Here is a 25084-nt window from a genome sequence, read left to right on the forward strand (position 1 = left end):
ATCTAGAGTCTTCACCCATGGGTAGAGAGAGGATCTGTGGCTCTCTGTGCAGAGATGGTATTTTTTACCTGTTACCCATTTTGGAAGGAGTCATTCTGCCCACCTGGAAAATCCACTTAGCCAAGCCCTGGAGGGTGGATGTTTCCATTGTCCTGATAACTGAGACTTGCACAGAGGGGAAAGAACAGTAACAAAAAAGAAATTCTGTGGTGCTGAGGTCTAAGTTATTGTGCCATATTTCATCTGATTTTTCCATCACTAAAGACTTTAATTTTGGACATTCAACCCGTGCCTCCATTGTATTTCTTCGACACGTACAGCACACACAGTGAGGAAATGTACCCCTCTCCCAGGACAAGGGAGAAACAAATGTGTCACCCTTAGCACTCCAGGCCCTGAAAGTTAATTCTTTCTCCCCCCACCAACAAAGGATCCAGTCCCTAGGGAAAGGAAATGTTGTGTATCAGCTAGCCAGAGTGGTCCTAACCCCGAAGAGACTACCCAATTCTTTTATGGCCCTAATGGCGTGCAGACAGCATCCGGGGATGGGATATACAAGTGCATGCCTGTCTATATAGGTCTATTTATGCAGCCCACTCTTCCTTGTTTGCTTTTTAAAATTTAAATTTACACCAGAATATTTTGTAGTAATTAATCAAATGGGATACTGCTTCAGTTTTGCTCTGGGGGACTTCTGCAATGAGTATTTGCCAACATTCTACAGCATCTAACTGCCTCCTACAAGCATCACAGCCCTACCTAAGGATACACACACAAACACACACACACACACACACACACACACACACACACCTCCAGACACCACCCTACACCCCCAAACATCCCTCCATAACACCCAACTCACTTTTGCCAAATATCTCCTCCCATATACTCACCACTGCACACACATTCCCCTAAAGGAAATTCTAAAACACAACCCTGCAAACACAAGCTTCTCAGACATCCCTAAGACAAACCACCCACACAACTTCCCCAAAACACACCATCACATTCCTTTAGCTCCTCCACTCCCCAGCATACTCACACACCATCTGCAGATACCCCCATTATATACATTCACATCCACTCATCCATCCACACATCCCCATTCACTTCCCCCATTCCCTCCACACAAACTGTACACACACACTCCCCAGGCCCCACTGAGATAAACCCCCCACAAATCCACAAAACACATACCCACACATACAATCCCCCAATACAGCCTCCCCTACATCAACACCCCACCCTTACACACACACTCCCACCCTCCCTACAGCCACCCACATAGATACAGTGCCACCCACCCCACTGTACACAAACCTTTCAAGCCACTTCCCCAAACATACCACCCTTTGACATACATTCCCCCCACATACCCTACTTACAGTGTATATACACCTCCCTTCACACCCACCACACCTCAAAACATACCCAAGATACATACACCCAGACCTCTCAACCCTTCAAATCAAACAGCCTCACACACACCTACAAGCCACTCATCCACACCTCCTGCCACACATTTCCCACCTAAACATCCCAATATTCCCCCACATCCACTCACATATCCTTCACATACAGAGAGTCAGACACCAACAGACACCCCCCCCCCCCCCACACACACACATATCTGAGGCTTCATACTTTTCATGTGCCTCTGTATGTCTGTTTATGTAACCAATTCTTGTTTGGTTTTAAGTGCTTTTTTAAAATTTGAATTTATACCTGATTTTATTTTTTTTTTTTGGTTAATGAGCAAATTGGGATACTGCTTCAGTTTTTCTTTCGGTTAAGCTGCTGGAGGTGGTCCGTTTGCCAACATTTGTCATCTAACTCCTCCCATAAGCCCCACAAGCCAACTTAAGAGCACATACACACACTCTCAAACAGAGACACAGAGATACACATAGACACACAAACACAGAGATACACAACCACAGGGATCTTCTATGCTGCTGTCTCCCTCTCCCTCTCCCCTCCCCTTTACCCCATGGTTGCAACGGATGCAATGTGTTGCAATATGTAGAAAAGCCATACTGAAGCATAGTATTTGTCAATATGTAATATAAGATCCAGTCACCTCAATCTACAAATCTAGGTTGGAAAGCATCCCCAAAGTCGTGCCTCTGCATGCTTTCTCCACATTTTTTTAAATCCTATTTAACTTTCCTAACCTCACATCCCTCACCCCACCACCTCCAGTTGTAACATGACTTTGCATCTTTCATATCTCCAAATTCCACATCAGGAGACCGAAAATCATGTTCGGTGCAGCAATCTCCTTGCCTTGTGATCCAGTCATCCGTAACTGACAGGCAACCCAGTGAAAGCTGCGATGTAAAATTCAGAATGAAACTTGTGAAACAAGCCTATCAAGTATTGTATCAAATGCATGAGAGAGCTCAAAGCTAGTTAGCTGCCAATGTGTTGATGTGGCACAAAGAGCTTTGTTTATGCTTCAGATGATTTCTGTATGTTTATGGGAAGAAATATCAATACCCATCTGTTACAGAGAGTGGAGCGCAGATGGCAGTGGAAGGCTTTAAAATAAGTCCAGGTATACAGCGATAGTAGATGCTGGCAGGGAGGCAGAGGCAACCCACTACAGCTTTCATCCACATTCAGAGTCTTTACTGGCAAACTGCAAACTGAACCAGCTTGGAAGCACAGAGTCTAAGCTTGTCTCCCACAACAAAAGCACAACAGTCCACTCCAGAGCGCATGCCAGTGAATTTGTTAAGTAACTAAAACCCAGGACCCCTTTGATTTACTAATTAGAAAGGCGGTATATTAAATGCGACACACTAAAACAAATTAAACCTTAAGGCGCTGCAGAATTAATGTATATGAACAATGACAATGCAATACCTTTTTAATTTTATTAGTGAAGTGAATTGGTTTGGTAAATCAATATCTTTTCGGCGCAAGAGTGGTCTTTCCAAAGAAGAATGAGTCAGGAAACATACTTGAACAAGTATCGTCTTGGGCAAGTATTTTCTCGCCCTGTGATTTTGGTCTGGAGACTGGAAACAAGCAGATTGATACAGTAAAGTGCGCTCAGCCGAGCGCACTTTACTGTATCAATCTGCTTGTTTACCACAGGTGGACGCGCGCTTTTAATGCAAGTCCACTACCCCTTATACAGTAAGCGCGTCCAACCCTGCCGACACTAATACCGCAGAGCTTACTGAATCAGCCTGAAGATATTTGTTTTAATTTGACTTTCCCACTCAGCAGGATAAAAACTGTAACTTGGGTTTATGAATTTGTAAAAATTCCCCTGACCCCTCTCTCTATATCAGAGAGCAAGAGAGATCACTGGCATTTCCCCTTTTCATGGTGGCTAGGCAAGGAATGATGTTATTTTTTAAATTTCTTATGTATAATGATTTAAATTATTGTAGGAATAAACACCCCGACAAGAAAAATCCATTCCTGGCTGTACAAACTGAATAGAAGGACAAATAAGTAAACTACAAATAACAAACTAGCTGTCAGGACGTGGCAATAGTGAGCCCCTGGGCCGCTGTCTTTATACAGCCTATCTTGTTTGAGTACAAGCCAGGCCTTTACAGGTGGTAGCTGATTCGCCACAAGACTACATCTTCTGCTTGACAAGCCACCTCCCCCTTGGGTTGAGCCCACAGCTTCTGGCTACTGGCAGGGCTTTCCAGGATGGGTACAGAAATGGAAGTATGTAATGTTGGTGGCTGGGCTGAGGTCATGGCAGGCAGAGAGCAAAGCAGAGTCAAGGTCAGGCTGAGATCAAGCAATGAGAAATCGGGGCCAACAGGAGAAACACAACAGGATAGACACTGACAGGAGAGGGCAAGGCTGGATTAAGGCAAGGCAGAAATAAACCAGGAACAAAACCAAGAACAAGGCAGAAACACACTAGCAACTAGCACTGAACGAGCAGGAGACCTGTTGTGAAGGTACAGGAAGGTGGCTTTGAGCTTCCCTTTATACTAAGCAGGATGTGATGTCACCTGTGCATGTCACAGGAAGTCCAGTCATCAGGCCCTATATAAGGGCTCAGGAACTGTAAGAAGTTTAGTTATGTTCCATGGATGCAGCATGATGCCAGAGGTGCTTGAGGTGAGAGGTGTTACCTTAGCTAATTGGGAATATAATCCCACAAAAAATAGGGGAGATGGGAAAAAGGAACATGAATATAAAGGAAAACAGCTGACATGCATATAATAAATCATTGACCCAATTTTAGATTTCCCTTCTAAGAACCTCCAAAGCTGCAAGGATCAAAAAATGTGTAGGTAGCCCCTCAAGTTTAATTAAACACTTAGCAGCAAAATTTAAGGAAACATTCTGTTACTAACTTGGTCAATCACTGTTTATAAATAAGAAAAACTTTCTATTTATCCTAGGTCCATCTACTTAATTCAGGGTAAACCCTACCATTTGCTCCATAAAACATTACATCCTTCTTATAAGAAAAGGATTTAAGAGCCCATTCCCAATCAGGTTCCACAGCAAATGTTACCAATAGAGTTGACCAGTAAATAGTAACATCACTACCTGCAAAGATTCTAGTAAGGCAGTCAATTCCAGTTGGTCCAAAAGTAAATCCTTGACCAAAGATTCTTCATTTGCAATTGGGTTCTATTCTCCAAGGGAGGTTATAAACCAGGGTCACTAGGTGGGAAAGCATCCTTAGGATACTGCAAAATTTCAAGGAAATATTTTTTCAACATTTCAATTGGTGATATTATGGAAATTTCTTCTGTCTGATACTATTCTCCAAGATCTCAGTATTATTATGCTAATTTTGATTGTCCCGAATCAGAGCCACATTCATGCCCTGATAAGAGGAAATCATCTTCTCATACTTCAAAAGTGTCTCACTGTGCTTTAATAATAAAGAGTCTTGACAGGAAAATTTAGAAGAGGTTCCCTAAGTAAACTCACAGAAAAACACAGCCTGTAAAAGACATCTCTATATGTGAGACTCATGACTAAACTCTCCCAAGAAACATCAGGTGGGGAGTTAGGCAAAGGGGTGAGCACAAATTTGATTGGGGAGGAGCAATCAGCCTACTATGCCTGCAATTTAGGAGAGTTCTTCCAGTTAACTGACAAAATTGCTCCCTCCTACCTCTGACTGACTCGAAATTGCACCTAAGACCATAATGGGTTGACTTCAGAGGTTCATCATGGCATCTTCTCTGCAGGCTTTTCTTCTATCAGCATTCTGCTGAGTTTCCACGAGCGCCGGCATCAGTGCTGTGAAATCTACCTGTGTCAATGTTCCTGGTTGGTTGCCAGTGGCTGTGTGTGCCACTGCAGCAGAGGAGGAGTTCTTCCATTGGAGCACAAAGAAGCAGGAGGAAAAGCCCAGACCATGCTCTAACACCCTTCTCTGTGCCTCTGCTTGAGCTCCAGACTATGCTCCCCAGGCAACAAAAGAGTCAATCAGTCTGAAAGCAGATGAAGAGGTAAACAACACTTGCTCTTCCTTTTGACCATTGTATTAACATTGAATCAGAGTTCCTCTCCTCTGGGACTCCTGAGAATAGCTAATTACATGTCAGCCATCTTGACTCCTCCCCCATTGTGTTATTTTTTAAATGATTAATATTTGACAGTGATCACTTGGCTAGGTGAATTTACATAAATAACTCCACCTATGTTAATAATATGGACAAATAAATTGTGCCAACACAGCTAAGAACACAGTTGGGAGAGTTAGAATGTATTGCAGTGAATAATGGGATAGACATAACTGGCTTCTCAGAGAACTGGGTGGAAGGAGCATAACCAATAGGTCAGTGCTATATCAGGGTACAAATTATATTGCAATGATAGGGAGGATCAACTTGGTGGGGGTATAGCACTTTATGTCCGTGAGGGTATAGAGTCCAACAGAACAAAGATCATACAAGAGACTAAATGCTCAGTAGAATCTATATTGATAGAAATCTCATGTGTGTTGGGTAAGAATATAGTGCTAGGAGTATACTATCGTCCACCTGGCCAAAATGATCAGACAAATGATGAAATGCTAAGAGAGATTAGGGAAGCTAACCAATTTGGCAGTGCAGTAATAATGGGAGATTTAATTACCCTAATATTGACTGGGTAAATGTAACATCAGGACATGCTAGAGACATACATTTCCTGGAAAGAATAAATGACTGCTTCATGGAGCAATTGGTACGGGAACCAATGAGAAAGGGAGCTATTTTAGATTTAATTCTTAGCAGTACACAGGATTTGATTAGAGGTACGGTGGTGGGGCACTTTGCAAGAAGTGATCATAACATTTATTTATTTATTTATTTATTTATTTATTTATGTATTTATTTAATAGCTTTTATATACCGACGAACGTTGGGAACATTTGAATTAATGACTGGAAGAGGGACAATATTGTCAATAATCTACAGTTCTACAGTACATTTTCAAAAAGGAAACTTTGATAAAGTGAGGAAAATAGAAAAAAAACTGAAAGGTGCAGCAGCAAAGGTTAAAAGTATACAATAGGCATGGACATTGTTTAAAAATACAATCTTAGAAGCGCAGTCCAGATGTATTCCATGCATTAAGAAAGGTGGGAGGAAGGCAAAACGATTACCGACATAGTAAAAGGTGAGGTAAAAGAGGCTATTTTAGCCAAAAAAATCCCTCAAAAATTGGAAGAAGGAGCCATCTGAAGAAAATAGGAAAAAGCATAAGCATTGTCAAGTTAAGTGTAAAACATTGATAAGGAAGGCTAAGAGAGAATTTGAAATGAAGTTGGTCATAGAGACAAAAACTCATAATAAAATCTTTTTAAAATATATCTGAAGCAAGAAACCTGTGAGGGAGTTGGCTGGACCATTAGATGACCGAAGGATTAAAGGGGCTCTTAGGGAAGATAAGGTCATTGCAGAAAGACTAAATTAATTCTTTGCTTCTGTGTTTACTAATGAGGATGTTGGAGAGATACTGGTTCCGGAGATGGTTTTCAAGGGTGATGATTCAGATGAAATGAACCATATCGCTGTGAACCTGGAAGATGTAGTAGGCCATATTGACAAACTAAAGAATAGCAAATCACCTGGATTGGATGGTATGCACCCCAGGGTTCTGAAGGAACTAAAAAATGAAATTTCAGATCTATTATTTAAAATTTGTAATCTGTCATTAAAATCATCCATTGTACCTGGACTGGAGGGTGGCCAATGTAACCCTAATATTTAAAAAGGGCTCCAGGGGCGATCCAGGAAACCATAAACAGTGAGCCTGACTTCAGTGGTGGGGAAAAATAGTGGAAACTATTCTAAAGATCAAAATCACACAGCATACAGAAAGACATGGTTTAATGGAACACAGTCAGCATGTATATACCCAAGGCAATTCTTGCCTCACAAATCTTCATTTTTTTGAAGGGGTTAATAAACATGTGGATAAAGGTGAGCCAGTAGATGTAGGGTATTTAGATTTTCAGAAGGCGTTTGACAAAGTCCCTCATGAGAGGTTTCTAAGGAAACTAAAAAGTAACGGGATAGAAGGCGGTGTCCTTTTGTAGATTACAAACTGGTTAAAAGACAGGAATCACAGAGTTGGATTAAATGGTCAATTTTCTCAGAAGAAAAGAGTAACAGTGGAGTGCCTCAGGGATCTGTACTTGGACCGGTGCTTTTCAATATATTTATAAGTGATCTGGAAAGGAAAAAGACAAGTGAAGTAATCATATTTGTAGGTGATACAAAATTATTCAGAGTAGTTAAATCACAAGCGGATTGTGATAAATTGCAGGAGGACCTTGTGAGACTGGAAGATTGGACATCCAAATGGCAGATTAAATTTTTTTTTTTAATTTTCTGTTTATCATTTTAAAATATTTAAACAAAGATTACACTTTGTGTGAAACATGTATGAGAATGGACAAGAAATTTTACAACCAAAACTTCCATAGAGGTAATAAAGGCAGGAGTACATTATCAACATGACCCCCAACATAAAACTTCAAATCTTAGACCCATAAAGGAAATATGGGAGAGTAATTTCTAATAGGGATGTGAATCGTTTTTTAACGATTTAAATTATCGTCCGATATTTTTTTTTTGTTTTAATAATGTTTTATTGAGAGGTATAACAAGTACAAGCACAACATTGGCATAATCATCTACAGACCAATATAACAAACGTTGTACATATATAGGATAACAATGCAGAAGCCCCTCATTATATTATATGAGAAATAAAAACAGGAAAAAAAAAAAAGAGAGACTGAGAGAAAGCGGAGCAAAGAAAGAGAGATATATATACAAGAAGAAGAGGAATAAACCAAAATAGAGAGAAGGGCATGATAATTATATATGATATGTCGTACATGAGCGGAGACAGAGAGAGAGAGAAGAGAAAGATCAGTAGTCACCCATATAGAGATCATCAGTATAGCTATCACAGTGAAACTTATTATTATGGTAATAGAAAAGAGCTTACCCCGTGCTGAATTCAATGATAAAGTATACTCGTCAAGCGGCCTCCACACCTGACGCCCAAGAGGCAAGTCTTCAAAACTTAATCGACATCGCTTTCTCATATTTACTGTACATACAAACAGAGTATCCACCACATGTGTTTAGAGAGAAGATTACTCTGTTTCCAGTTAGCTAGGATATTATGTAATGCAGTGAGCATTAAAAAAATCAACAATTTGCCTTGAGCAATAGTAAGGTCAAGGGTTGGGTCCCTACAATGTAGGATGACCACTTTATAGGAAATGGGACCTGACAAGGGGAGTATTTGAGACATGATTGACCAGATCTGAGTCCAGAACTGTTTCACATGTGTACAATGATATAGCATGTGTGAAAGAGTACTATTAGGGCTGGTACAAGACCAACAAGTATGAGCCTGTGATAATCCTGCTTTTTTTGTAGTTTCCCGGAGTCCACAGGCCCTATGTAGAACAAAATAGGAAGTTTGAGTTAAACTCGAGGATAGAGAAATACGTACAGATTTCTGCCATAAATTTTGCCATTGATTGTTGTCTAAATTAACTTCTAAGGTAGACATCCAGTGGGATTGTAGTCCCCGGAGGGAGCTGAGGGGCAATTTAGACTTAAGAAATTTATAGATTCGGGAGGCTAAATGACCGTTTTCCCCATAGAGTGCATAAAAAGAAATCAGGAATGGAACAGAGCCAGACATAACAGTGGGGATATCCACATCCTTAAGAACATGTTGTAACTGTACCCAGGCATAAAACTGAGATGGCGAGAGTTGAAATATTTCTCTGAGATAGGCGAAAGAGAATAATTGACCATTATCCAATATGGTAGACAGGAACCATATCCCACATTTTTGCCAGTGAGGCCAGTTAATACGCCTTCCATCCACTTTAATTCGTGGATTATGCCATAGTGGAGCAAATTTAGAAAGTGCCCAAATAGGGGTGTTATCGGGTCGTAGTTTATCAAATTCAGAAATTGCCAGATGTAGGGACCTCAAAATAGGATTAGTGTTGGCATTACGGGACAGTGGAACGATCGTCCGATATTTTTAATATCGTCATTAATCGTTAAAGAGTGCGATAGAATAGAAATTCCCCCGATTTATCGTAAAAAAAATCGTTAATCGGGTTAGTGTGCACTAACAGAAAATGATACAATTTGACACTTTTCAGGTCAGTTAAGGTCAGTTAGGAATGAATATGTATTCCTATTGGCTGCCCTCTTATTTATTGATGTTACCAAGGTTCCCACTGAGGTGATGGTTTAATATATGGGGGATGGGAAATGGAAACGGTTGGTAGCTTGACAAAGGGAAGGGAAGGGGGAGGTGAAGGGCCAAGCAGTCCCACTCCCTGGTCTCTGAAGGACAGATCTCTTCAGAAAATCAGAGCTGCTGAATACAGGGGTTGTCTCCCCCTTCACATCCCTCTCCCCCCCCCCCCCCCCATTCACTGTGCTCAGGTTTGCAGTTCCTGTGTTAAACTAAACTTCTTTTTTTTCACTAGAGTAGAATAAAATAAAATGAAGTACTTTGTATATTAAACTAAAGAAACTTTACATAACATGAAATTAAGTACTTCTCTATTTTCTACTTAGTGAAACAAAACATTTAATAAGAAACTTGCAACCTGAGCTTCAAAACATTAACATACTATAGAAAAATTAAACAAAAAACTTTATTATTAATTTATTATATTTACAGTGGTTAAATTTAAAGAGCAGGCTGAGGCTAGACTGGCTACTGGCTAGTGGCTACTGCTGGCACTGTCACTGCAGCAGCCTGCTGGCACTTTTTCTCTCTTTCTGGCTAGTGCGTGCTATATCTGGTAGCAAAAATGGCCACGGGAGACAGCACCAGCATGCGCGGCTTAGTGTGCACCTCTAGCTAACGAACATTTCCTCAAATGTTACTTTTAAACCATTAAGTAACAATTTTTTGATAGTGCGCACTAACTCGAGTTAGTACGCACTATTCAGAAAAACGATTTTTTTTTTTGCAAAAAAAATCATGCCGATCAGATTTTTTTCTCTCCCCCAGCCGATCCATTTCATTAAACGATTGGGCACATGATTCACATCCCTAATTTCTAACACGAATAAGGAGACAACAAACTTACTATCCTAACAAGACAACAGATAGGTGATTATTTCGAACACAGCTTATTCCTCTTAGATCCAGATATTATTATTTGATAGTACTCTGCCTTCTACTATCTAGGAACTCCTTCAAGTGGTCAGGATTAAAGAAAATAAAAGTATTGTTAGAAATTTTAATGATACATCTGCATGGGTAGCGAAGTTGGAAAGATCGCCCCAATTGAATTTACTTAGATCTCATAGGGCCTCATTTTCCATGCCGCTCGCACATGATAAGGGACCTTTCGCACGCGAAAAGTCCTTTATCGCGTGCGATTACCAGGATGGGGGCGGAGTCGGGGCGGAGTCGGCCCCGGAAGAGGAGGAGTCAGAGGACGTCACTGGGGCCGACTCTGCGCCGACGCCAACGGACAGCGAAAAGGTAAGTGCCTTTTCGCGTCAGCTTTCGCTCCCAATAGCTACACCTCATATGGTGGCGCTATTGGGTGCGAAACCGGCAGCGATCGCACCACAACAGTGCGATCGCTGCCGGCTAGTGCAGGCCCTCCTCCCGATTCAGCCCCCCACCCCTCATCTTCTAAAGTATTGCAGGCCTGCGATACTTTAGAAAATGAGGCCCATAGATAGAAACACTTTTGTCTAAGTTGCGTGGTCTTGCTAGGTCCGGAAATAGACGAACAGGCTGTCCTTGAAATGGGTACATTTAAATTCTTGAAGTAAGCCTTCATTATAAGACTAAAGTCTTATTCAGAAAAACAAGAAACAAAATAGCATGGCTCTTTCTATGACTTCTAAATCTGAATTTTCCAGATATTGGGTTTAAATTAAGGAAATCAGGCCTAATCTCTTCCACATTCTGAGTATTAACAGTTCTCTGTACCAGAAAGCTGATTTTCTTTATAGGAGGTATCTGTTCTAGAGCAGGGGTGGGCAAGTCCGGTCCTCGAGGGCTGCAAACCAGTCGGGTTTTCAGGATACCCTAATGAATATGCATGAAATAGATTTGCATACAACTGAGGCAGTGTGTATGCAGGTCTCTCTCATTGCATATTCATTAAGGATATCCTGAAAACCTGACTGTTTGCAGCCCTCGAGGACCGGAATTGCCCACCCCTGTTCTAGAGGAATCTTTAGGACCTCTTGAAAATATCTTTTAGAGTTATTTACCCATAATCTTTAAAATATCTTTTAAAAGTTATTCACCATAATCTTTGGGACATTCAGCATTCTTATGTTTAGATTGCCTCAAAAAGTTTTCAACCGCCTCTATCTTCTTGAGGAGTGTAGAGTGTCCCGAACACAGACTCTGAAGTGTCCTGCAATTTCTTAACATCTGTTTTTATAGTCTCAGTAACTTGCACTTGCTCTTGCAGTGCTAGTTGATTTCTTGGGTTACCGAGTCACTTTCTTCTCTAATATTCCCACATAAGAACATAAGAAATTGCCATGCTGGGTCAGACCAAGGGTCCATCAAGCCCAGCATCCTGTTTCCAACAGAGGCCACAACCAGCCACAAGAACCTGGCAAATACCCAAACACTAAGGAAGATCCCATGCTACTGATGCAATTAATAGCAGTGGCTATTCCTAAGTAAAATTGATTAATAGCCATTAATGGACTTCTCCTCCAAGAACTTATCCAACCTTTTTTGAACCCAGCTACACTAACTGCACTAACCACATCCTCTGGCAACAAATTTCAGAGCTTTATTGTGCGTTGAGTGAAAAAGAATTTCTCTGATTAGTCTTAAATATGCTACTTGCTAACTTCATGGAATTGCCCCCTAGTCCTTCTATTATTCGAAAGTGTAAATAAACCGAGTCACATCTACTCGTTCAAGACCTCTCATGATCTTAAAGACCTCTATCATATCCCCCCTCAGCCGTCTCTTCTCCAAGCTGAACAGCCCTAACCTCTTCAGCCTTTCCTCATAGGGAAGGCTGACCAGAATTGTACACAGTATTCAAGGTGTGGTCTCACCATGGAGCGATATAGAGGCATTATGACATTTTCCGTTCTATTAACCCATTCCCTTCCTAATAATTCCTAACATTCTATTTGCTTTTTGACATACCTGCCATCACTTCCATAGGACAACCTCAGGTTTGGAATATCCTCTAACCACAAGTTGGTCATTCCGGGTCCTCTCACTAGATAGGGGCCGACACCACCAGTCGCTCCTTCCTCCATAGGATTCTCAGACCATGTAACTCCAGAGGTGGTTAATTCTTCTGGGTAAACTCCAGTGTTCCCGGCTGGCTTAGGTTGTCTGATGAAGTCATCACCCTTCGCCTTCACAGCGATGGAGGTGCTCAGGGAGGAAGCTGTAGGAGGCTGCCTAGGATCCGGCAGGCTCAGTGAGATTTCCCCAGGCGAAAGCGGGTCTCCTCCTCCCGCAACGCCAATGGGGCTGAAAACCCGCAATTCCTGCGTCAGGACGGCGAACGCGGAGGATTAATCTCTGCTCCAGGGGAAGAACAGGCTCAGCCGGGTAAACCCTTATCTTCCCCTCACGTTTATGTGGCATCTTCTTTAGGAGTTTTTCAACCAGCACAACTCAGGTTTGATTTTAAGGAAATTTCAGCAGGAGCAGCATTGAGCATGTCCATTCAAATCACCATCTTGGAAACTCTCCCCATGGCAGATGAAATTAATATGGACAAGTGCAAGGTAATGCATATAGGAAAAATAATCCATGCTGTTGTTACACGATGTCAGTTTCCATATTAGAGGAGCTTCCACCCAGGAAAAAGATCTAGTAGATAATACTTTGAAATCACTATCTCAGTGTGCTGCAACAGTCAAAAAAGCAAACAGAATGTTAGGAATTATTAGGAAGGGAATGGTTAATAAAACAGAAAATGTCATAATGCCTCTGTTTCGCTCCATAGGGAGACCTCACCTTAAGTACTATGTACAATTCTGGTCGCTTCATCTCAAAAAAGATATAGCTGTGATGGAGAAGGTACAGAGAAGGGCGACCAAAATGATAAAAGGGTTGGAACAGCTCCCCTATCAGGAAAGAATAAAGAGGTTAGGACTTTTCAGCTTTGAGAAGAGACGGCTAAGGGGGGGATATGATAGAGGTCTTTAAAATCATGAGAGGTCTAGAATAGATACATTTGAATCAGTTATTTAGTCTTTCGGATAATAGAAAGACTAGGGGGCACTCCTTGAAGTTAGCATGTGGCACATTAAAACTATTTGGAGAAAATTCTTTTTCTCTCAACGCACAGTTAAGCTATGGAATTTGTTGCCAGAGGATATGGTTAGTGCAGATAATGTAGATGAGTTTAAAAAGGGTTTGGATACTTTCTTGGAGGAGAAGTCCATTAACTGCTATTAATCAACTTGTCTTAGAAATAGCCACTGCTATTACTGGCATCAGTAGCATGGGATTCTACTTACTGTTGGGTACTTGCCAGGTACTCGTAGGATGCTGGGCTTGATGAAACCCTTGGTCTAACCCAGTATGGCAATTTTTTATGGCACACATTCTCTCTCACCTAACATGTCTAGATCATTTCATATAAATTTCACCAAAGTAAAAGCCACCTTTCATTTCATCTACTGAAACCCTGCCTCTTATTAGCTAAAAGATGAATAATGAATACAAGGTCACCTAATAAGGTGATATAATCTGTGTATTTCAGGGTTCTAGCCAATCGTTTTGATTGAATTTCACCAAGAAAGACACATCTCTATAGAAATTCCCTTAGGAAATGAACCTAGAATACTATTTTCCTTTTAATTCAAATTTAAAAACACTCACGTCTTAAAACATGTATCAGTTTCATTGAAACAAAATAAATGGGTCAAATTTTAAGATTCCTCAAAATAACAGTTTCTAATAAAATCAATTAAATCACTCGTACACTTCACAAAAATACTTATCTTACTTTCACACTAGCTAAGACTTTTTTTTTATTTCTACACAAGATAACTAAAGAGTACAATGCTGAAAGTTATCTGAAGAAAAAAACTACAAGTCACAAAATGTGTCCATGACATGCTGAAAGAACATTCCCAAGTGTTTTTGGATAAATACACATTCCTCTTAAAATATACACATCCTCTACTTTGTATATGCTCAAATTAGGATTTTCAGACCCATCTGAAAACCAAATGTGAGGTAATAAAATAAGCAAAAAATCCAAATATTTATCAGAAATATTTACATGGCACTACTTCTTTCCCCTCCTGGACACAGTTCCAAACTAAGTGGAAGATGCAGCGCCTTGTGGCAGCTCGAGTCCTGCATTCAAGCATCTGCAAACTTCCTAGTCCACATTCCAGAAGCTGAACAGATGTTATTAGAAGTGGTGGAGGGCCAGAGGGAATAAATACCTTGGATATAGTGGGATTGTTAACACGAAACACCTGCCTTTTATTTTAAACATTTCAGATTCTTATAAGTAACACCATCAGAGGTGTCTTTCTCTAGCCTTAATGTAACCTCACCCGGTGTGCATGTCCTGCATGGGTAGGGTCATAAACTCATTTGTAAGTTCTTTGGGGCTGGAACCCTGACTAGCTCTTTTCTGTGCCCTTTTCCCCAGGGTGTGGATCCTTTGATTTGGGAGTGGGGGGGGGGGGGGAAGGATTCCTTTTGGGTCCTAGTGCAGGGAAGCTAACCTCCTCTTGGTTATCCCTGGGAGAGGGATCATTTCTTATCTTGAGTGCTGTGTGCCAAATAAAGACACTGGATATACTGGGTTACTGTACAAACTTAAGTTTACTGTATAAAATAGTTGCAGTTGGCACAATAAATATAATTCCAGCACCACAGTCTTTTCTCATTTCCAACTTTGCCTCTGTCTGTGCTGGAATCTTTCACAGGGCAAGGGATTCTACCACCCTCCTGGGTTAGGTGAGATGGAGGGCCCGATGGGCAGGGCAACCTCTAAGCTGGGCAGGAAGCAGGATGCTGGGCTTGATGGACCCTTGGTCTGACCCAGCATGGCAATTTCTTAAGACCCCTTCCATGGTTGGCCAAAAATGCTGTCCTTGCACAGAGAGTAATCTCTTGTCTCTCCCCAGGGGCTGAAGACTCCAGATTGGTGCTCTAATCTCTTTACTGCTCTTGCACTTACGATTAGCAGTTTCTTCCTCTTTTTGGATTTATCTCAGTCTCTGACTCTCCTCTGGATCCCTTATGGAAGGGATCCCTGGAAACAGGTTCTCTTACCCTATTCCACTGCAGGTAGGAAGGGGCAGCAAAAAATCTTCCTCCTGAATTTCTCAACTTAATGACCTTTTTCCTTAACCGAATATAACACCGAAATTACTCCTCACAGCGGGTCATCACCTCTGAGGGCAAGTCTTCCCTATCCCTGGGCATCCCAAACACAGGGTTCCCCGCACCCTGAATCCAAGAAAGGCCCAGGTGTCCAGTGAAGGCTCCTACCACAAAACACTCAAAATCCCGATAACAACCTGGAAGGGTTGCCAAACCGGCTAGGGAGTAGTCTGGCAGGAGCACTCTCCTGACCCTGGTCAAGAATCCCAGGCTGGGTTAGCATGTTCCCTATGACTGGGCCTGACAATGAAACAAAAGGTAAGTGCCTATTACCTCCTAACTCTCCAAAAAATTATGCATGACTGCTCTCTCAGGAGAGAGCTGTGTTAATGCCTCCGGGGGGGGGGGGGGGGGGGGGGGGGGGGGAGGGGTCATTCCCAGGTCCCTCAAAGGGAGGGACTGAATTGGAATGAGTTCTCCCCCCCATTAAGCTATTCTACCTAGTGTTCTTGATTACACCAACATTAGCCCTCATGTGTCTTCCTGTGGAGTTTCTGGGTTCCAATTTAAGAACAAATTAGAAATGTCTAATCCTCTTCCCTCAAAACCTCCAATATCTCCGTTAAAACAAAGTAACACATTAATGGCCTCCACCATCTGTTTTCACCATGGGTCTGTTTCCCAGGAATCCTTTGCTCTCCTGCTGCATGGAAAAGTCCGTATTACTGAATTCCCTTAAAGGAACAGGAAAGCAATTATTAGATTTTCTTGAAAGGCAAGCAATCTAAAAAAAAAAAAAAAGAAGTACTTTTAGATTTGTGGCTCACAAATGTAAATTTAAATCTAGGGGGACTGAATATTAAATAGAGCCACCCGCATCTCCCTATGTCTTTGTAATATTGTTTTCTGATAAGTTTCCTGCCGTTTTTAAATGGATGATTCTGCAATAGCATGTCCTTCCTTCTGCTCTCTGGAGCTGAACATGTTTTTTGATATAGAAGAATGAACTGTCAGAAAGAACTGATTTATAAGTGTTATTTAGCTTCCACAGAGTATAATTATGTTCATCGTTAAGAATTAATCAGGTAAGAGAATGTATGGTGTGATCATGCTCCTGATTTGAAAGGACAAAGTAGTGCAGAATGTAGCAGAATAAGCACGCACATCAATATCAGCAGAAGGTGAAGTCTTTAAAAATGTGACTCATTTTTGTATTTCAAGTAGAATAAATTTCTCTTTACTTTTTCTGCAGACTTCCTGGGATTATGTGAATGAGCTTGCTTTCCAAGGGATAGTGGATTTATTTGTGATTTGGCTAGGACTCCTACCCTCATGCCTCCAAATACAGTTTGTGAATTTTGGGTGGTAGATTCTTCTTAACCTATTTTAAATTCCATATTATACACGCCTCTCAGTCATATCTCACCTACTTGAAAATCAAGTATCATCCATTTCTTGACATAATCAAGTCTCACCCAGGTCATCCCTCCTACTTTTTTGTCCCACCAGTAAACTCTCATGATAACTCATAGTCAGAGGAGCTGACTATAGCCAGCTAGTTTATCAAATAATTCTTACAATATTTTGGTTCTTATATCAAAATTTCTAGCTGGGTACAAGGTTTCTGGCTGCTAAGGATGGCTTCAAATGTTGGTGCCCTCCCTTGCAGACATCACTGTAGATGATACCTCCTTCCCACTCCCCACTCTCACTGATGATGCCAACCTCTCATCCTCCCCTGCTACTGATGCCTTCTGCTGGGTCTCAACTGCTGTTGATATGACCAGCTCACCTCTGGGCCTTCACCACTTCTAATAACATCTGTTCAGCTCTGGAATGTGCACCAGGAAGTTGGCAGATGCTTGAATGCAGGGACTTGAGCTGCCACTAGGTGCCGCCTCTTCCACTTAGTTTGGAAATGTGTCCAGGAGGGGAAAGAAGCAGGGCCATTGAGCTGCACAAGTCTGAGTATTCCTCACTCCATGGCACTGATCTATGGCTGATCAGCTTGGCAGGCAGTAAAAGAAACGGGTGGAAGTAAAAAGCTGGGAAGCTGCTGCAACCAGGGGCAGCAGCAGAAATTGATTTTCCCTTCCCCTTGTAGTTTGCCACCTGGGTTTTGCCAGCCATGAAAACAAACTCTGTAATGCCCATTCAGACTACTGCAAATTACTACTACAACTACTACCACTTAACATTTCTATAGTGTTACTCAATATATGTATTGAGGGATCTGAGACATGGGGACATACTTTCAGAGAAAAATGACTATAATCATGGCTTTAAGGCACAGGAGAGAGAGAGCGAGGAGAGGCGGAGGAGAATGTTGCCCCCCGCATATGTACATTTATTAATCTGTATTACTCCATTACGTATGTTGACTCAATATTCCATTTTTAATATAAAGCCTGTTGCTGCATTACTTTCTCTGTAAACCGATAAGATGTTCAAAACGATTGTTGGTATATAAAAAAGCATTAAACAAATAAATAAATGTATCCCACACCCAGAGTCTACAGGACAAGGACTCATTTTTTAAATCTGTCAGAGAAGAAAGTCATGCATAGGTTCAGATTTAATAAGCAAACCATATTGTATCTATGCCAGTAATTAGAGGCCAACCTATAACCCTTCAGCCAGAGGGGCCATGCCTTGCCTGCACATTTCAAGATAGTTACTGCCCTAGCATTTTTTGCTCTCAGCACCTTCCAAACCAAGCCAGCATAAGCCAGTCTGCCACCTCCATGTGCATTAATCAGGTGCTGACCGCCTAGCTAAGGAGAACATGCCAGTATATATTCTTCCCTCAGAGCAGATGGCAGCAAGAACAAATATTGCAGGATTTCTATCAGGTGGCCTGCTTTCCCTCTGTCCTGGGGGCAATCGATTGCACACACACATCCCTATAAGAGCAGGAGCGGGAGCTGAGGCCGCCTACCGCATCCGCAAGGGCTTCCCCTCCCTCAAATCGCAGTCTGTGATGCTAAGGGCCTTATCTTGGATGCTGTGCCCAAGTTTCCTGGATCCACTCATGATGCCTACATTCTCTCGCAGTCAGGAATTCATGACACATCATGAGGGGCTGGCTACTAGCTAGGAAACAATCCATTGATAACACCATATCACAATCTGCCTCTTCTGTGGGTGTCCTACATCTCTAGGTGGCCTGCCTGCCCCGGAGGATGCTCAGACTCAGCCTAATCTCTCAATGTCCAGTCCAACCTGAAAGCCTATATAACTGTTTGCTCTGGTTTCTCCCTTACAGGTGACAGAGGTTATCCCCTCAAAACCTGGCTCATGATGTCTGTGGCCACCCCACAGAGTGCAGCGAAGATGCGATACAACAGGGCCCAACGGATGACCAGAGCAATCGTTGCGAGAACCTTCAGCCTACTCAAAACATGCTTCTGCTGTCTTGACACATCAGGGGGATGCCTCCCCTACAATCCACCTAAAGTTTGTCAGATCTTCCTAGCCTGCTGTAGGCTAAATAACTTGGCCAAAACCTGACACATGTCTCTTCTACAGGGACTGCCTGAGAATACAGAAGAAGAGGAGGAGGAACAAGAGCTCAGTCAGGAGGAATTGCAAATTATACATTGCCACAGTCAAATACAGGCTATAAAGGAAAGGAACACTCTGATACAAAGATATTTTCATTCATCATGACAGGGCTTTTATTTACAAGTTTACCTGAGTGCAGAATAAAATAAACAATTCCTCTTTCTTCCTCATTTGGATTTTGCTGGACCTGCAGGGGCTTTGGGCTGCTCTTCTCTCAGAGGGCGCTGGGCCAGGCTCCTGTGGAAGTTGGCTGCAGGAGGGGCTGCCAGGTTGGGAAGGTGCAACTGGTGGTGGCTATGGCTGGCAAGGGCGAAATTTTCAGAGCGGCTCCCTCCAGACGGCTGTCTTCTCATGAAACTCTTCTCTAATGCCACACAGTTCCTGCCTGAGAGCCTCTCCCTCCTCACGCATTGCCACCTGCAAGCCGTGGAGCTCTGGCCACAAGTCCGCCACCTCCTCCAGGATATGGGCATTCATGGCAATCAGGAGGCACTCGGCTGGCCTGGCCTGCACCTGTGGCTGGTTATCACCTTCCTCCTCTGCAGAGGAATCCATAGCAGCTTTCTGATCTTCCAGCTCTGGCTCCTCCTCTTGCTCGTCACATGCCTCATGTACCAGTTCCCCCATGGTTAGGCCTACCTGACCCTCCTACTCCTCCTCAGATGAAGATGATGGGTCAAGGAGCTGGTGTATGCGGTGCTGAGACCATTGCAGCCAGCTTGGCCCTGGCTGTTCTTCCTGGAGGCCCACTGCAACAGGGAAAATGGTATATATCACATTTCTTGAAACACAAGAGGTTGTTTTAAACGGTTTAAATTTTTGCAATTTTGTAAGAGGAATATCTGTATTAGGATGAGCCAATGGACACATCGCGCAAGTCCCACAAGGGAAATGTCCCTTTACCTCTTCAGACCTATCCACTGGTGCCTGAAAGTGTGAATTGACCACCTGATCTTTGATACTCGATCCTCTTTTAAATGCAATCAGGGGCTGCGCTTCAAAAACTGTATGTACTTGTAGTACATTCCAATGGCGCCGGATACTTCGTACTACCTCATTTACTCCCAGGGAATAGGGTAACACACATGTCGTTGTCGTTTTTTGCCTCGGTTGTAATAGTTGTTCTCTATGATTCCATCGAGCTCTTTTGCAAGCCTTCCGTATCACAGATAATGGATAGCCCCTGTCTGCAAACCTTTGGCTCATCTCTCTCGCTTTGATTTTATACTCTTGAGTCGTAGAACACAACTTCCTGAGCCTAAAAATTGACCAAAGGGTATGCTTTCCGTAAAGATAGAGGATGACAACTCGAGTATTCTAATATGGTGTTACGATCGGTAGGTTTCTGAAAAATCGTAAAAGAGAATTTATTCCCTCCAAGGATATCTTTATATCTAAAAAAGGGACAGAAACTTTATCAAAAGTATGTAAACTGTAAGGCTTGTTCACACGAATTTAACCAAATAATAAATTCTTTGAAAGGACCTCAGTCCCATGCCACACTATGAAAATGTCTTCAATGAAACGGCGCCATACTAGAATATTATTTTTGTACGGAGAGATCGCTAGCCACTGTGACTCAAAATGTCCCACATACAGGTTTGCGACGCTGGGGGCCATTGTGGCCCCCATCGCTGTACCCCCCACCTGTTGATAGTAATTATGATCAAAAAGAAAAAAAAAATTTCAATGCCAAACTGGCTAATTCCACAATAAAGCTATTGGTGGCGGGTAAATGTTGCTTGCGATGACAGACTTGTATGAATTACCTCTAACGCTGCTTCCTGAGGTATGTTTGTGTACAAAGAGACACAATGTCTATTGTCGCTAAGAAACTCCTTCCAAAGGAACTTCCAAAGTCTCCAAGAACTGTATTAGATCTCCCGAATCTTACGTACGATGCCAATAAAGGTACAAGTGGTCTCAAAAAAGTGTCGACATATTGGGAGAGTGGTTCCAAAACGAACCTCGAGAAGAAATAATTGGGCGCCCCGGTGGCTGCTCAAAATTTTTATGAATTTTAGGAAGGTGATAAAAGTTGGTACCTTAGGGTGATCCACTTTTAAAAAACGAAATTCCCTCTTTGTTATCCAACCTTGTAATAAGGCCTCTTCCAATACTCATCAATTAATACCTTCAACTGGTTCGTAGGGTCTCCCTCAAGTTTCTATAAAACTTATGTCTGCTAGCTGTCTAAAGCTTCTTGTTCTATAAAATCTTGATTCAACACGACCACTGCACCTCCTTTGTCGGCACTCTTAACCACTACGAGGAATCTCTTTTTATTTCCTGTAAAGCTCTATATTCCTGTGTTGTTAAATTCCCGTCCCTTCTTAGATCTACTTTGTATGTTATCTATCCTTTTGTACTAACTTTGCAAAGGTATGTATATCGGATCGATGTTACCAGGAGGGCACCACGTGGATTTGGGGTATACTACCGAATCATCAGTCACATTTCCTGGCGGTTGTTGGTCAAAAAATAATCTCAAACGAGAGATTCAAAAATCTTTGAAAGAATTTATTTAACTCAAACTGGTCAAATTGTACCGTTGGTACATAAGTTAAGCCTTTTTGCAAAACCTGAATCTGTGTCTGAGAAAGAGGGCGTGAGGAGAGATTAATCACTGTGGATTCACAGCTCTCCCTTTCCCCTGTGACCGGGTCCACCGTTTCTGTGTCTCTGCCCTGTTGGTGGATCTTGGGTATGTGAATGAAATCTGACCTTGCGGTCTTGCTTTGCCTCGGTCTTGCTTTGCCTCGGCCTGTTTTAGTTATACATCATAGTTGTGTATGTATCTCAGGAGTTTTCATGTGAACAATCAATACAGGTCCCCAAGCCCTCTTTCAGCATTGCAGATACCTCAGTGAAAATATCTAATATGAATCTCTTCCAAATGTATCTTCCCTCCAAACACACGCAGTTACCGATCCTGCCTAGCTGCAGAGGGCAACAACTATCTACATACACTCTTTACAAGGGTGGCTTCTTGCCTCTAGATGTAGCACTCTGCAAGCTCATCTCTCAATTCAAGACATAGGGTGGAAAAAAAACTGGAGGTAGGAACTGACCAATTACTTGGGGCAGGAGTGGAGAGGGAAGTGGACATCACTAGGTCATGTGTCCATACAGATATAGAGGCAGCATAGGTCCAAATATAGTATCATGGTACATACAGCATACATATCCACCTATCTTATAGTGCAGTGGCCTACACTACAGAACTGGTGCTCTGTAGCCAAGGGGTGAATCGGCCTCTTCTCTATGGGTACATGTACCCTCCATCATAATTCTAGAATGACCTGTTTTAGGCACAAAAACTATACACCATGTAGAAAGATATCTCTTCACATATAGTAAGACAAGGTATCTTATAGGCAATGCTTACCCTGCTTTTGTTTGGAGGTATCCAACTCTACCACTCCACTCACAGTGGACGCCGCTATGGTGGACAACACCAGCTGCTCCACCATCAAATGTTACTTGGCTGTCCACCCTCTCAGCTCACAACCTGGCTTGTTTCCTTTTCACTGCAAGTCACACCACTTGTGGCACAATTCCCCCCCCCCCCCCCCCCAACTTGTGCTGTTTTTGAATACAGCATTGACCTTAAGATGAATGTGTTTCTATATCTGCTCTTTCTGATATGAGCCCACTCTTTTTTTCTGCTGCCCCATAGAGAATACTGTGCACTCTCATCACCTCCTTCACTAGCACATCAACTTCCCTAGAAAGAAAGTTGGGCTTATGCATATGAGCTGCACGCTTCTGAGACAGAGTGGAAAGAAAAAACATGTACCTGTCCCTGCTTTTATCCCCACAAAGACACGTAAGTATGCGTATTCCTCCGCATGCACGAACATAATGTGCACGTATTCATATGTGCACATGAGCGTAATTAGCATGTATATATGTGGGTGAGTGGCTGGGAAATTCGCAGATAAATGTTACACGCATAACTAATTAAAATAGAAGCATAGTAATGCATGTATATGGTTGCTCGTGTTATTGCGCATTCTTACCTGTGTTGCTGTCTGTCTGTGTAGTGATGGAATTTAAGAACTCTCTGTTCAACCCCCCACACCCCCAATGCTCTCTAGGGTCCTAAGGACATTAAAGAGATGCTCCATTGACATTTCACATCAACCATCAGGTGTGATGGTTGCTGTCAGGATTGGGTGCAATCAGGAAACTTGGCCCCTCCTTGCATTTACCCATATATGGAAGAGCTTCAGGTGTGCAGATCACAAGACCAAAGGAATGTCAGGTGAAATAGGCACACACAAGTTCCGAAGGCTGCATAGCTTGCTCCTTCAGTATAGTATAGGTGGACTTGGAACGGTAGGTTTTTTTACACCTCTGGTTAGAGTTGCTCTTATAAGAGATTTCTTGTAGTCACTCATCAGCTGTAGAGTTATGCCTATGCTGAAAGGCAGGCACTTATGAGGCAGGAGAGAGGTATATTGCATACTGTTTCTTTATGGCCACTAGGCCTAGCTAATGATTGCAAACCAAACAGTTGCATGGATTGTTTAGTAATAGGTGTCACTCAGGGGACATTAAGTGTACCTTTACTAAGACCCTTACACAGGTACCACTGTAAGACTGCTGGTGCATAGGAATGATAAATGTGTTGGTTCATGGGGAGACTGCCAATAAGGAGAAAGTTACTGTACATTTGCTACCATTCCTCGTACTCTAATACATCTTGAGCATGCATCTGATTATCCAGCCTTCATCATGTATATGTGGCCCTGCCTCACATTTCCACCTTCTCTTTAGTTGATCTATGGCCCCTAAGTGTGGTCCCATATTCCTGGACTGCTGACCCATGCTTTTGCTTCTTTCCCTAATCTGTCTGCTTCACTACTACACTCAGTCTGGTTCCTTCTAATCACTCCCATGACCTAAAGTATAGAAATAACCTTATCCGGTGTTCTTCTTCACATTTCCCTGTGATTCCTTATTTGTTTTCCCCACCCTCCCTTCCCCAGATATACTATCCTTCTTTTTTCGCTCTCAACCTTATGGTCACCAGCAACATTGGCCTTGTATGCTAGCTTCAAAAACATGTAGGCCACACGCCCAGGATTAACTGAAGCTGTGGTGCTGACATGTAGTAAAGTTGCAGAGTAAGGTGAAAGCTATCCCTTGGTGTCAATCATCTGTCCTTTGTCATTTGAAACACTCTGAAGCCACATTCCTCTTCGGGGCCCAGCTATTCAGAATGAGAGATTGTGGAGAGGGGGAACCTGAAGGAAGTACTTGAAAAACACCCCTTTTGCTCTTCCTCTTAAGCATGAAATTAGAGTGTGAACTGCCAGCATGGCTATTCCTACAGCACAAAAAAACATAGAGGTCAATACTAAAAGCCATTTAGAGGGATAACTCACATGCTAGCCTTGTAACTCCAAGCTATCAATGTAAATGTTGACTTTGGATTAAGCACCTCATGGAAATTATCAACACAGGTTAACTCAGACAAAGTATTTTATCATTTAAATATTTTTTATTAACTATTTATAACAAACATTTTTGAAAATGTAATAAAAAGCACAGAAAAATAAAATGGGACAGGGAAGGGCTAACTAGGGAGGAAACTGTTACTCAAACAAAACCCCCCAGGGACTTAGGGATAGCTGTAAACTCAACTTTAGGAGTCTGCTCAGAATGGCTGTCAGCTGCTGCCCTGAAGCTGCATTGCCCCACCCAGCCTCCA

Source organism: Rhinatrema bivittatum, chromosome 4 (assembly GCF_901001135.1).
Source record: "Rhinatrema bivittatum chromosome 4, aRhiBiv1.1, whole genome shotgun sequence".
Lineage (NCBI taxonomy): Eukaryota > Metazoa > Chordata > Amphibia > Gymnophiona > Rhinatrematidae > Rhinatrema > Rhinatrema bivittatum.